This window comes from Lactuca virosa, chromosome 4 (assembly GCF_052849685.1).
Source record: "Lactuca virosa cultivar CGN04683 chromosome 4, Lactuca_virosa_CGN04683_v6, whole genome shotgun sequence".
Lineage (NCBI taxonomy): Eukaryota > Viridiplantae > Streptophyta > Magnoliopsida > Asterales > Asteraceae > Lactuca > Lactuca virosa.
Genome location: NC_136429.1, coordinates 455294295 through 455305702, shown reverse-complemented (window position 1 = coordinate 455305702; position 11408 = coordinate 455294295). Strand labels below are relative to the sequence as shown.

General features: G+C 37.7%; 1 pseudogene; it reads left to right on the top strand.

Moving 5' to 3' along the window:
* Positions 1-242: 242 nt before the first annotated feature.
* Positions 243-355, top strand: LOC145110060 (U6 spliceosomal RNA; annotated as a pseudogene).
* The last annotated feature ends 11053 nt before the right edge of the window (positions 356-11408 follow it).

Sequence of the window (11408 nt, the reverse complement as noted above, 5' to 3'; positions counted from 1 at the left end):
TGACTCTTTTAGGCTTTGAAGTGTATCTATTTTGATGTTACAAACATTTCTAGCATCACAATGATGCCTTTACTAGGTATCATGTCCAGGCTTATTGCTCAAAGAAAATAGTTTAGGACTTGGACCTTTAAGTGTATATAATTTCATATCTCTCACTAGACTGTCTCTTAAGACATGAATCCATTCATTGAAGTTGTATCTAGTGAATGTTATTGTTTCATTAAGTCATTAAAGAAAATGAAATTTTCATGGTAATGAGAATTAATTATTTAACTGCAAAAATTTAACAAAATTCATTTAGTATGGCCCCTGCGCAAGGATGACACGCAAAAATCGAGAAATGGTCCAAATTTTTTGTGCCCTTCCATTTCTTTGTGGGTGAATTTATTGTACGGGCAAGCAGCGAGACTTTATATCGGAGACCAACATATATGGTCTGCCACTGGGGTGCAGCAAGGTGACCCCTTGGGACCTCTTCTTTTTTACCTCGTTTTGCACCCGCTTGTGCACAAGATTAGAGACAATTGTAAACTTCTTCTCCATGCTTGGTATCTAGATGATGGGACTGTCATTGGGGATTCAGAGGAGGTGGCTAGAGTGCTGAACATTATTCGGTTGCATGGTCCAGGCTTGGGTCTTGAGTTGAACATCAAGAAAATGGAGATTTTTTGGCCCTCCTGTGATGGTAGGAAGCTTCGTGCCGATTTATTCCCAACGGATATAGGGAGACATTCTTTGGGAGTGAAGCTCCTTGGGGGGCTGTTAGCAGAGACGCAGAGTTTATTAGCGGGCTGGCCATGAAGAGAGCAGTCAATGCTGTTGATTTGATGGGCCTTCTTCCACAACTATGTGACACGCAGAGTGAGCTCCTTTTGCTTCGATCCTGTATGGGCATTGCAAAACTTTTCTTCGGTTTAAGGACATGCCAGCCGGTACACATAAAAGTGGCAGCTTTGTTCTTTGACAAAGGATTGTGCAGGTCTATCGAGGATATGGTGGTATGTGGAGGCCTCTTCTTTGGAGACATTCAGTGGCGCCTGGATTCCTTACCTATTCGTTTCGGTGGTTTGAGTTTGTAATCGGCATACGAGGTTTCCTCCTACGCATTTGTAGCCTCGAGGGCCCAATCTTGGGCATTACAAGACCACATCTTACGTGACAGTGGCGTATGTGGTATGGACTCGGATTACCTATGTGCTATGACTCATCTTCGCGATACGATTCTGGGATTTGACTGAGCGGTTTCACTAATAAGGACACCGCCCCCTAAATCTCAAAAAGCTTTGGCGTGTGCCCTTTTTAGCAAAATCGTCCAAGATATGGAAGTCGACTTCGACATGACTGTCAGACAGAAAGCAGTCTTTGAGTGTCTTAAGGCACCTCATGCTCAGGATTTTCTGCTAACTATCCCTATTGGTAGTCTTGGCCAACATATGTCTCCTGTGGAGTACCGAACTATCCTTCGTTATCGCCTCATGATTCCCATATTCCCAATTGACGAGATATGCCGATTTTGCCGCAAGGCATGTTTGGATACCTTTGGGGAACACACGGTTCATTGTAGAGAGCTCCCTGGTTTCAAGTACAGACATGATGTGTTTCGGGATGTTCTCTTTGATGCTTGTCGGCGTGCTGGTATTTCTGTGAAGAAAGAAGCGCCAGTGAACTTTTTGACGGACCCGCAGGATGGAAGGTCCACACTTAGACCGACTGACATTTTGGTCTTTGGATTGATAGGAGGGAAGCATGTGTGCATGGATCTTACTGGGGTCTCTCCTCTCGTTGATTTGGGGAGCGGGGGTTTCACAGCTGGGCAGGCCGCTTTGAAAGCCGCCGCGTGCAAAGTGGTAAAGCACGAGAATGCATGTATAGAAAATCAACATGTGTTTGTACCTTTTGCATTCGATACATTTGGTTTTCTCGCACCAGAGGCGGTGGAGCTCCTCAAGAGAGTCTAACGGGTCATGCATTCTAATGTCATATCTCTTAGATCCACAAATGTTGTTTTCAAAAGAATTGGTTTTGCCATCCAGAAAGGGCTAGCGGCGCAGCTTGTTGTCCGTTTGCCTTCAATCGATATGTATTGAACTGTATCCAATAAACATGAATTATATTTAAACACTTTAATAATTAATACCCTTTTAGTTTCCAAAAATATTAATTATCAAAGTCTAGGATCCAAGTTGCAAAACAAATAAACGGTTAGGTGTCCTTTATCCCACCCATTTGAATTCAACCTGGTAGATATCAATTATCAATTATATCTTACTATATAATTCCTAGATTTATGGGATCGCTAATAACAAATTTTATTAGACATGTTTGATCTCATCTATGCCTCATAACTCTCTTGCTTAGGTATCCTTTATCACAAAAGATTTTCGATCAAATCATCCAATTTGAAAAACATGTGTAATCGGCCTATAACTTGGTTATAGAAATCGCAAAGACACCCCGACCATCAAAAAATAACACTAAGCGGTTAGGTATCCTTTATCCCACCAGTGCATACAAGAGATGTGCGAGTGTTCTTAAAAACGGTTTGCATAGATTTGAGGTTTGTAAAAAGGGTCTTTTATATGTTTTATAACTCTAGTTTTAAAAACATATGATATCATGGTTATTACATGAACATAATAAACCATGGTACCAATTTTTCAAAAGAAAATCACTTTTAAAGATTCTATATAAAAAGTTGGTTTTTATATTATTTGACGCGATTCAATTTTAATAACCAATATTAATTTTGAGTGCATTTGAACCTTTTATATCTTTAATAAAACATCCTTTTATTACATATATATTTGGAGTTTGTATAAGTTATAAAAATCACCATTTTAGAACTTATATTTGAGTATTTCAAAATTTGACGTTATTAATGTTTGTATAAAACCATATTTTATTTTAAACCAATAACTTGTTACATCTTATGTCCACATTATAAATTTTTAAAACCAAACTCCATGTGATGTTTATTTTGTCCAAAAAATATCTTAGTATGTGAAAAACTAATTTATCAACCACACATAATAATTGCATAAAATAAACAACAAAAATATGCATAAAAATAAATATGCATAAACATAACCAATTAATGGCATTTTTTTGTGAGCCAACACAAAAAATACGAAGTCCATTCTTAAAGGGACATTTTAAGGGACCAAAAAATTTCTTATAATGTTGTTGTAGAAGCTCCCACTTGAGAAAACACAATTTGCTTGCATAAGATTGGAAAAGCTTCTTTATACCAATATTTCAGCAACTATCGCTAAAAGTCCAACTGCCCTTTGTAAACAACATTAGTGACACTTTCAGAAACTGTCACTGAAAATCATGCACACCTTTTAGACTCGAAAATTGCTCTTTGGTCTTCAAAAAATAATTCCAACTTCATTTATTGTTAAATTTTCGTAAAAATAAATTATTTCTAACAACTAATCTATTACTTACAAAAATAAACCAAGAAAAGAAATCTATTTAATTTATTACATACCATATGAATAAATAAATTATTTCAACCATTTTTATAAAACAACAAACACAACAAACACAATGGTCCTTGGATAGTTTATGCACATCATGTATATTAACATACACATTAAACAACCTTTGTTTTTCTAAGACAACTTTAAATGACAAAAGATACATGAAAACTTTTGTCATATAAAATAACAATTATAAAGTTGTCATAGAAAGTATGTATGAACTTGTTTTTATACAAAACCAAGTTAACTATATTCTCCAAAAACTAAGATTTACAAAAATCAAAAAATCTAACCAAACTTGCAAGGTGGCTCTGATACCAATCATTAGATTTTTATTCAAAAATTAGTTTCAAAAACATGATATTTGGCAACAGAAGACTTGATCATTTTTTAATAACATAAACAAGTTAAACCCACCAAGGATCATCTTGCAAAGTTTGGAAAGAAAACAAGCACCAAAGAAGAAGATGGAGAAAATTACAGCCTTTGTAGTTCTTTGGATCATCTTGTGAGGCTTGGAAGTTGATGGAGAATGATGAAACTTAGAGACACCAACAATACATCAACTTAATGTAGAATGCTAGTTCGTTTGTAGAAAACTCTTAAGACTATTAATATTTATGTTCTTATCAAAGTAAGAACATAAAGAGAGCATCAAGAAGCAAGTAATCTTCATGTGTTCTTAACAAAACTAGAGAGAATGAGATGAAGAGAACAAAATTTGAATTTTTGCATGGGTTGTAAAAGAGATATGAAAGCCTCACTTTATATAGACATCTTTGGTCCATAAGTTCTTAACACTTTAAGAACCCATTCCCCTAAAGCCTATGTGTCCCCCCTGCTTCAAGTCATGCCTTTCTTTTGAATAAATTAATCAAAAGACCATCACTCCTTATTTTAATCATATTGTCCATGCTTGTCCTTTTAGAGGAGTGTTCTTTTCATTTAAACAATTGAAAAGCCCATACTCTCTTTTTTCTAGCCATATTTCTAAAATATGAAGGCAAAAGAAGACAAAAGCCTTTTATATTTTATAAACCACGTTTATAAAATATAAACTTTAACTTTTTGGTAAAAGACAAAAGAATTTATCTAGTCCAAAATGTTGTGCATGACTTATTCATTCATACCATTTGAACTATATATAATTTTACTTGCTAATGAAAATTATTATGTCCTAGAAATAAATAATTTCCAATTTAATTATATGAGTTTATTGAATATTTATTAAAATCAATTTCTAATAAATAATCAATTAAATCAAGTTGTTGTTAGTGTGACCCTTTAGTATCATATGTTAATTAGCAATATCACTTTAATATGATTCTTGAGCATAATAGATCTTTTAGTATGGGCCGTTTACTACTGGAAGCATAGGATCCATACTTGAGTCAAGGAGAGCTACGATGATGTCATGAATCTTGTAGAGTTTGAGACTCCTTGTTATATATTTATGCATGTTCTGATGGTTTGTATGGTCTATTTTTAGTATGGTGACTCTTCGAGGCATACCAGTTAGTGGTTCTGGTACTAGTGAGGGTTCAGGCTCGGGTTCAGTAGCCGAGCAGTTGGATGATCAGGCGCGGGAGTTCATTTCGTTTGAGATTACCCGTAGCATACTTGAGCAGAATCCTGTGATATTTGGTACGGTCAAGGAGGGCATTCTAGAGATTTTAGATGAACGCTTGAGCACTTTTTGGTCTGAGATGGTGGCATTGATGGCAGCTCGTATGTTGACCTTCCGTGAGTTCCGAGCATGTGGGGATCCGAGTACTTCGGGAAGAAGGACCTGATCGCAAGCAGACAATGGTTAGCGGATGACACTAACGCCTTCCGCACTAGTAGTTGTCCCGATGGGGCAAATGTCAGATTTGCTTCCTGTCTTTTGAAAGATATAGTACGAGATTGGTGGGAGGAGGTTGGTCGCTCCATGGGTGATATGGTAGTTGATTCGATGACATGGGATGATTTTATGACTATATTTCAAGCTAATTTTTCACCGGTGATTAAGGTGAAGCAGCTGGCAAGGGAGTTCCAGGACCTTCGCCAGACTACTGATACGGTGGTTGAGATCACCGCAATGTTCCGCGAGAGCACATTGTTGGTTCTGCAGTATGTGGCGGATGAGGAGATGAAGAATTCGAGATACCATGAGATGTTGAGGAGCGATATCTGCCAGTTCGTGAGCCGGTCCAGTTAGAAGACACTGGAGATATGATTACGAGAGCCAGAGAGAGGGAGATTTATCTAGAGATAAAGAGGAAGAGGAAGCCGGATCAAGCTCAGGTTTCAGGGGGTTCGAGAAAAAGGCCCATGGTATTTGATTCGAGATCGAGAGGCCAGTAGGGCCGGAGCCACTGTAGCAAGTACGGAAAGATGCACGATGGGGTGTGTAGGGCGGGTGGTTCTGGATGCTTCAAGTGCGGCCGAATGGGTCATATTAACTGGGATTGCATTGATACTACTACTAATCCACCCCGATATCTGATCTGATTTTCTTCCATTGCAATCAGAAGGTCCATAATAAGGTCCACTCCAGCGACTCTTTAGATAAATGATGGCCGCCAGGGCAAGGCAGATGCGCCTATGGTGAGGAGCAGGGCTTTTCAACTGAGAGCCGAGGAGTCTCTCACAACACTTGATATGGTGACAGGGATGTATCTTCTCCTTATCTCTTTATCTTTATTGATTTTCTTTGCTTATAATTGTGTGTTTTATTTTAGGATTGTTCCTCGTGGTTGGTATCTCTACATTGATCTTATTTGATTCTAGGGCTACCAGATCTTTTGTATCGCTTGTGTTTAGCAATAGGTTTGTTAGAGATCCGAGATAGCTGGATTGCCCTTTAGAGGTTGAGATTATGGATGATCGATTTGTTCGGGTATCCAGGGTTCATCGGGGTTGTGTTCTTGATATGTTTAGCGATCAGTATCCGATTGATTTGGTTTTCATTCCTTTGCGTGGGAACAAGGTTATCATAGGGATGGACTGGTTGAGATCCAATGGTGGTGGTGATTGATTGCAAGCATCAGTTGGTACACATTCGGACCCCAAATGGGGGAGAGTTAGTGGTTCAGGGAGAGAGAGCTCAGTGTGGGCCGATTCTATGTTCAACAGCTAGGGCTAGACTCTATCTTCATCAGGGTTGTTCCGGATATGTCGCTTATGTTATGGATACCCGGGATAAGGGTAAGGGGACTGTGGATGATGTGCCAGTTGTACGGGAGTATCCGGATGTGTTCCTAGAGGATTTTCCTGGGGTGCCTCCGGAGAGGCAGGTGGAGTTTAGGATTGAATTGGTTCCGGGTATGGCTCTGATAGCCAAAGCACCACATCGATTAGCTCCTCCAGAGATACATGAGTTGTCTACACAACTGTAGGAGCTGTTAGACAAGGGGTTCATTCGACCGAGCAGTTCGCCATGGGGAGCAACGATCCTGTTTGTGAAGAAGAAGGATGGATCTCATCAGATATGTATAGACTACCGGGAGCTGAATAAGCTAACGATGAAGAACCGTTATCCACTCCCGAGGATTGATGATTTTTAAGGTTTGTATTATGATAAGATATACTTACAGTATGAACAAGAAAGGTAAAACTAATTTAAACGAAATAATCAACGGAAAGTAAATAACACCGAAGTTCTCCAAATGTTCCTTTCACCAAGAAAAGAGGTTTTGTCTTCACCAAAAAGACGACGTTTGTCACAAAGACAATTCACACAAAGCCAAGAATTTGCACTCGACCTCTCTACATTACGGTTTGCCCTAATGTAGTATATATACTAATCTATACATGTATATCCCTTGATTGACGGGATTGCATCTAATCTATACTAAGAACCGATCTTATCAATAAGATACGAGATACGATCTATTCTATATTTATCTATAATAACTGTCTAATATACAAATGATTACAATCGAACAACTATAAGTTGACGCTGTTGAACTTATTAAGCTAGAGTTGGCGTTGTCGACTCGTAGACGCTGACGCTGATGGATCAACATGTTATGTGTTTGACTCATCAGATCATAAGGTGTGACCTTACAATCTCCCCCTATCTGATGATGTCAAAACTAATCTTTAATGAATTCTTTTAGCTCGTGCTCCCCCTAAGAAGATGAATGACTTATCAAGCATTTATGAATTGCGGCAGACAACAGACGAATAAGCTTGAGCTGAGCTCGACTTTAGCTTGACTTGACCCCCCTTAGAATATGCTTTTCTGTAGTTCTAGTAGCGAGATTTCTTCAGCAAAATTTTCCGTTTTTCAAAGATTCTCTACCCCTTTTTTACATCAGGAGCTAAATCCAAGCAGAATAGAATATCAACTTGTAGTTTAGTAAGATTGTGATGTCTCCTGATAGTGTGAGCTTAGACTGTCATTCACTGACATAGTATTTTGAGATCTCATCAGCGTGTGGTTTCATACTCTGAATCATAAATCTCTTTTATTAGAAGGAAATGGCAAGAATGGATAGGTGTGTGTAATATATCACGGACAATGATATACCCATCGACATAGATTTATTAAGATCTCATCAGTATATAGTACATTACGTTGAATCATAAAACTTTAAAGAAGAATGTAAGGGCAAGAATGGATTGTTTCAGTTACGCTGAGGTGAAATCAGCGTGAATCATTAACAATTTAATTCATCAAAAGGAAGTGGTTTAAACTTTTGTATCATAAAGTAAGTTGCAATCTAGAATCGAAGATTCACCGTTAATTCATAATGGTACCATGTCTACCTCAAACTAGGAGGTCAGAGACATGAACAACCCTTTGTCATTTAAGGACGTGACAAGTATCTCTTACACTGATGACTATGCAATAAGGGTAAGCCATTAGGTTATGCTCAATGTTTCAACAAAACATGAGACTTGATGCATACAGAAAGCATGCTTCCACGGACAGGTTCAGGTAAAGATGATTAACTTAAAAATAATAAACACCCTAGCCTTTTATCAATATTTTCATTTAGACCAGGCTATCTCACTTCTGAGAGTTTAGAAAATGCTAGACAATCAGCGTGAGAGGGTGAATCAATGTTCTCAGCAAATGGTCTTGCTGATGAGAGACTTAGAGAGATTTAGTCACATACAACAGCATGCTTCTAGGGATAACGATGTGTCATAGGTTGCATACTAGGATCAAATTGCCACCATCAGATTCCTTTTATATAGAATGGGACAAGATAATAATATAAGAATACAAACAAAAAAATTAGTCAAACAAGAAATAGTTTAAACAGAAAAATGTGCAGCTTTTTCAAAAAAGTGACAAAGACTTGATCCATCAAATCTTTGGAATTGAATGGTCATTAATTCCCTTCCATTTTCCGAGATATCTACCACTTGAAATTTTAGCTATAAAAAGGAACAAACAAAGGTAAGTACATCATAAAGCAATTCACAATTGATAAAGTCTTTTATCATTAAAGCGTCATAGATGGATTTCAAGCTTCATCAGTGGCAAGAGAGAAGCAAAGATAAGTCTTTGTAACCAACGAGTTAAGTGACTTGAATCCATAAAACCATCATGTCTTCAATATCAACATGAGGAAATACGATGTTTTATTAGATTATGAGTCAGTAGATGAAGCTAAGACTTACTGCTTGGATGGTTGCTCTTCGCATCCATAACAGTGAGTGGAGGAGCAAGAGGGTATCCGTAAGAGGAAAAGGACACAATGCCACTATGTTTCTCAATACCAAGAGCACTGAGATCCTTCAAGACAGCTTCAATCCTTTCAAATAAGATGCAGGAAAATCTTAAATAGGTTTGAAAAGGAAATACATGTAAATAATAAATGTAAGACTTTGCATATAATGAAAGAAGCACTTGTTTGTTTTTGAGTTTATCATAAGATCAAAAAGAAGTTAGTTAATAATTAAACCATAGAATGCATGCCAAGATCAGCAATTAATTTGTTCAAACTCTTTTCATCCAACGCCTTGGTGAAGATGTCAGCTAGTTGGTCAATGGATGGAATATAGAACAATTCCACTTTTCCCTTTTGAACTATGTCCTTGATGAAATGACGGTGAATGTCGATTTTCTTGGTCTTGGAATGTTGTACTAGATTTTGAATCATATGAATGGCACTGGTGTTATCACAACAGATGGGTATCTTTGAGAAGTTCAAACCATAATCCAAGAGCTGATTCTGAATCCATAGAATTTGGGCACAACATCTTCTAGCGGCAACATATTCAGCCTCGGTGGTAGAACAAGCCACTGATGTCTGCTTTTTGTTGGACCAACTTACCAATCTATTTCCAAGCATTTGAGCTCCTCCTGAAGTGCTTTACGATCAATACCACATTCACCATGATCAGAGTCAGTGTATCCCACCAGCTTGAATTCAGAATCACGAGGATACCATAACCCAAGATTGGGTTTACGTTTGAAGTACCGGAAGATCCTCTTGACAACATGAAGATGAGATTCCTTATAATTGGCCTGATGGCGAGCACACAATATGGTGGCAAACATAATGTCAGGGAGACTTGCGGTAAGGTAGAGTAGAGAGACTATCATTCCTCGAAACAGAATTTCATTCACATTAGTGCCACTTGGATTAATGCCAATAGACGCTGATGAAGACATTGGTGTCTTTGCTGGGTTGCAATCGGTAAATCCATACTTCTTCAACATATCTGCAATATATTTAGCTTGACAAACAAAAATACCATTAGTTAGTTGTTTGACTTGCAAGCCCAAAAATAAAGTTAGTTCACCCATCATGCTCATCTTGAATTTCTTGGCCATGACCTCCACAAATTCCGAACTTAACTTCTCATCAGTGGATTCGAAGATGATATCATCCACATACACTTGAGCAAGAATGATATGAGATCCCGATTGCTTTATGAATAGAGTGCTATCGATCTTTCCTTGTTTGTATCCTCTTGAGAGAAGGTAGCTTGCCAATGTGTCATACCATGTCCTGGGAGCCTGCTTTAAGCCATAGACAGCTTTATCAAGACGATACACATGATCTGGAAACTCTTCATTTTCAAACCCTAGAGGTTGTTTTAGAAAGACTTCTTCTTGAAGAACTCCATGTAGAAATGTATTCTTGACGTCCATTTGGTAGACTTTGAAATTTTTGAAGGAGGCAAAACTAGAAACATACGAATTGCTTCAAGTCTTGCAACTTGAGCAAATGTTTCATCATAGTCTAACCCTTCAAGCTGACAAAGACCTTGAGCTACAAGCCTGCCTTTGTTCCTTATTATGATTCCATATTCATCCATTTTGTTTCTGAAAACCCAGCGAGTACCAATGATAGTCTTTCCTTGAGGTTTGGGAACAAGAGTCAACACACGATGACGTTCAAATTCATTTATGTAACAACCTGAAAGATTTGGATCAATCAAGGTCTCGGTTGTAGTCTTGTGCAAGTGAATTCACAATGTAACCTTGTTACAATATAACCTTGAAAGCCATAAGGACATTGGTGGCATGTGTATGTATATAAGTTTATATATATATATATATATATATATATATATATATATATATATATATATATATATATATATATATATACCTTAAAAATCATATTTATGAGAACCTCTTGAAAGTAAACAAGTTTTAACAAATCAAGACTAGTCAAACAGTGGAATAGAAATCATAAAGTTTGAACATTGTTTTATAATATTTAGCTTAGTACCCCACCCACCCTAAAACACTCCTAAACCAAAATCAACACAAACCCAAAAGCACCTAGGCCGAAATCTCCAAGTCTAGAGCACACTAGGCCGAAATCCCCTTAAATCCTAACCACCATAACCGAAATCCCTTAGTGGGTGAAGCCTAGGTCGAAAAAAACAATTGTGGGGGGGGGGGTGGGTGGGGCTTAGGACCGAAATCACTTGGGGAATCAAGGTGATTTCCGTTTAGAGGTCTAG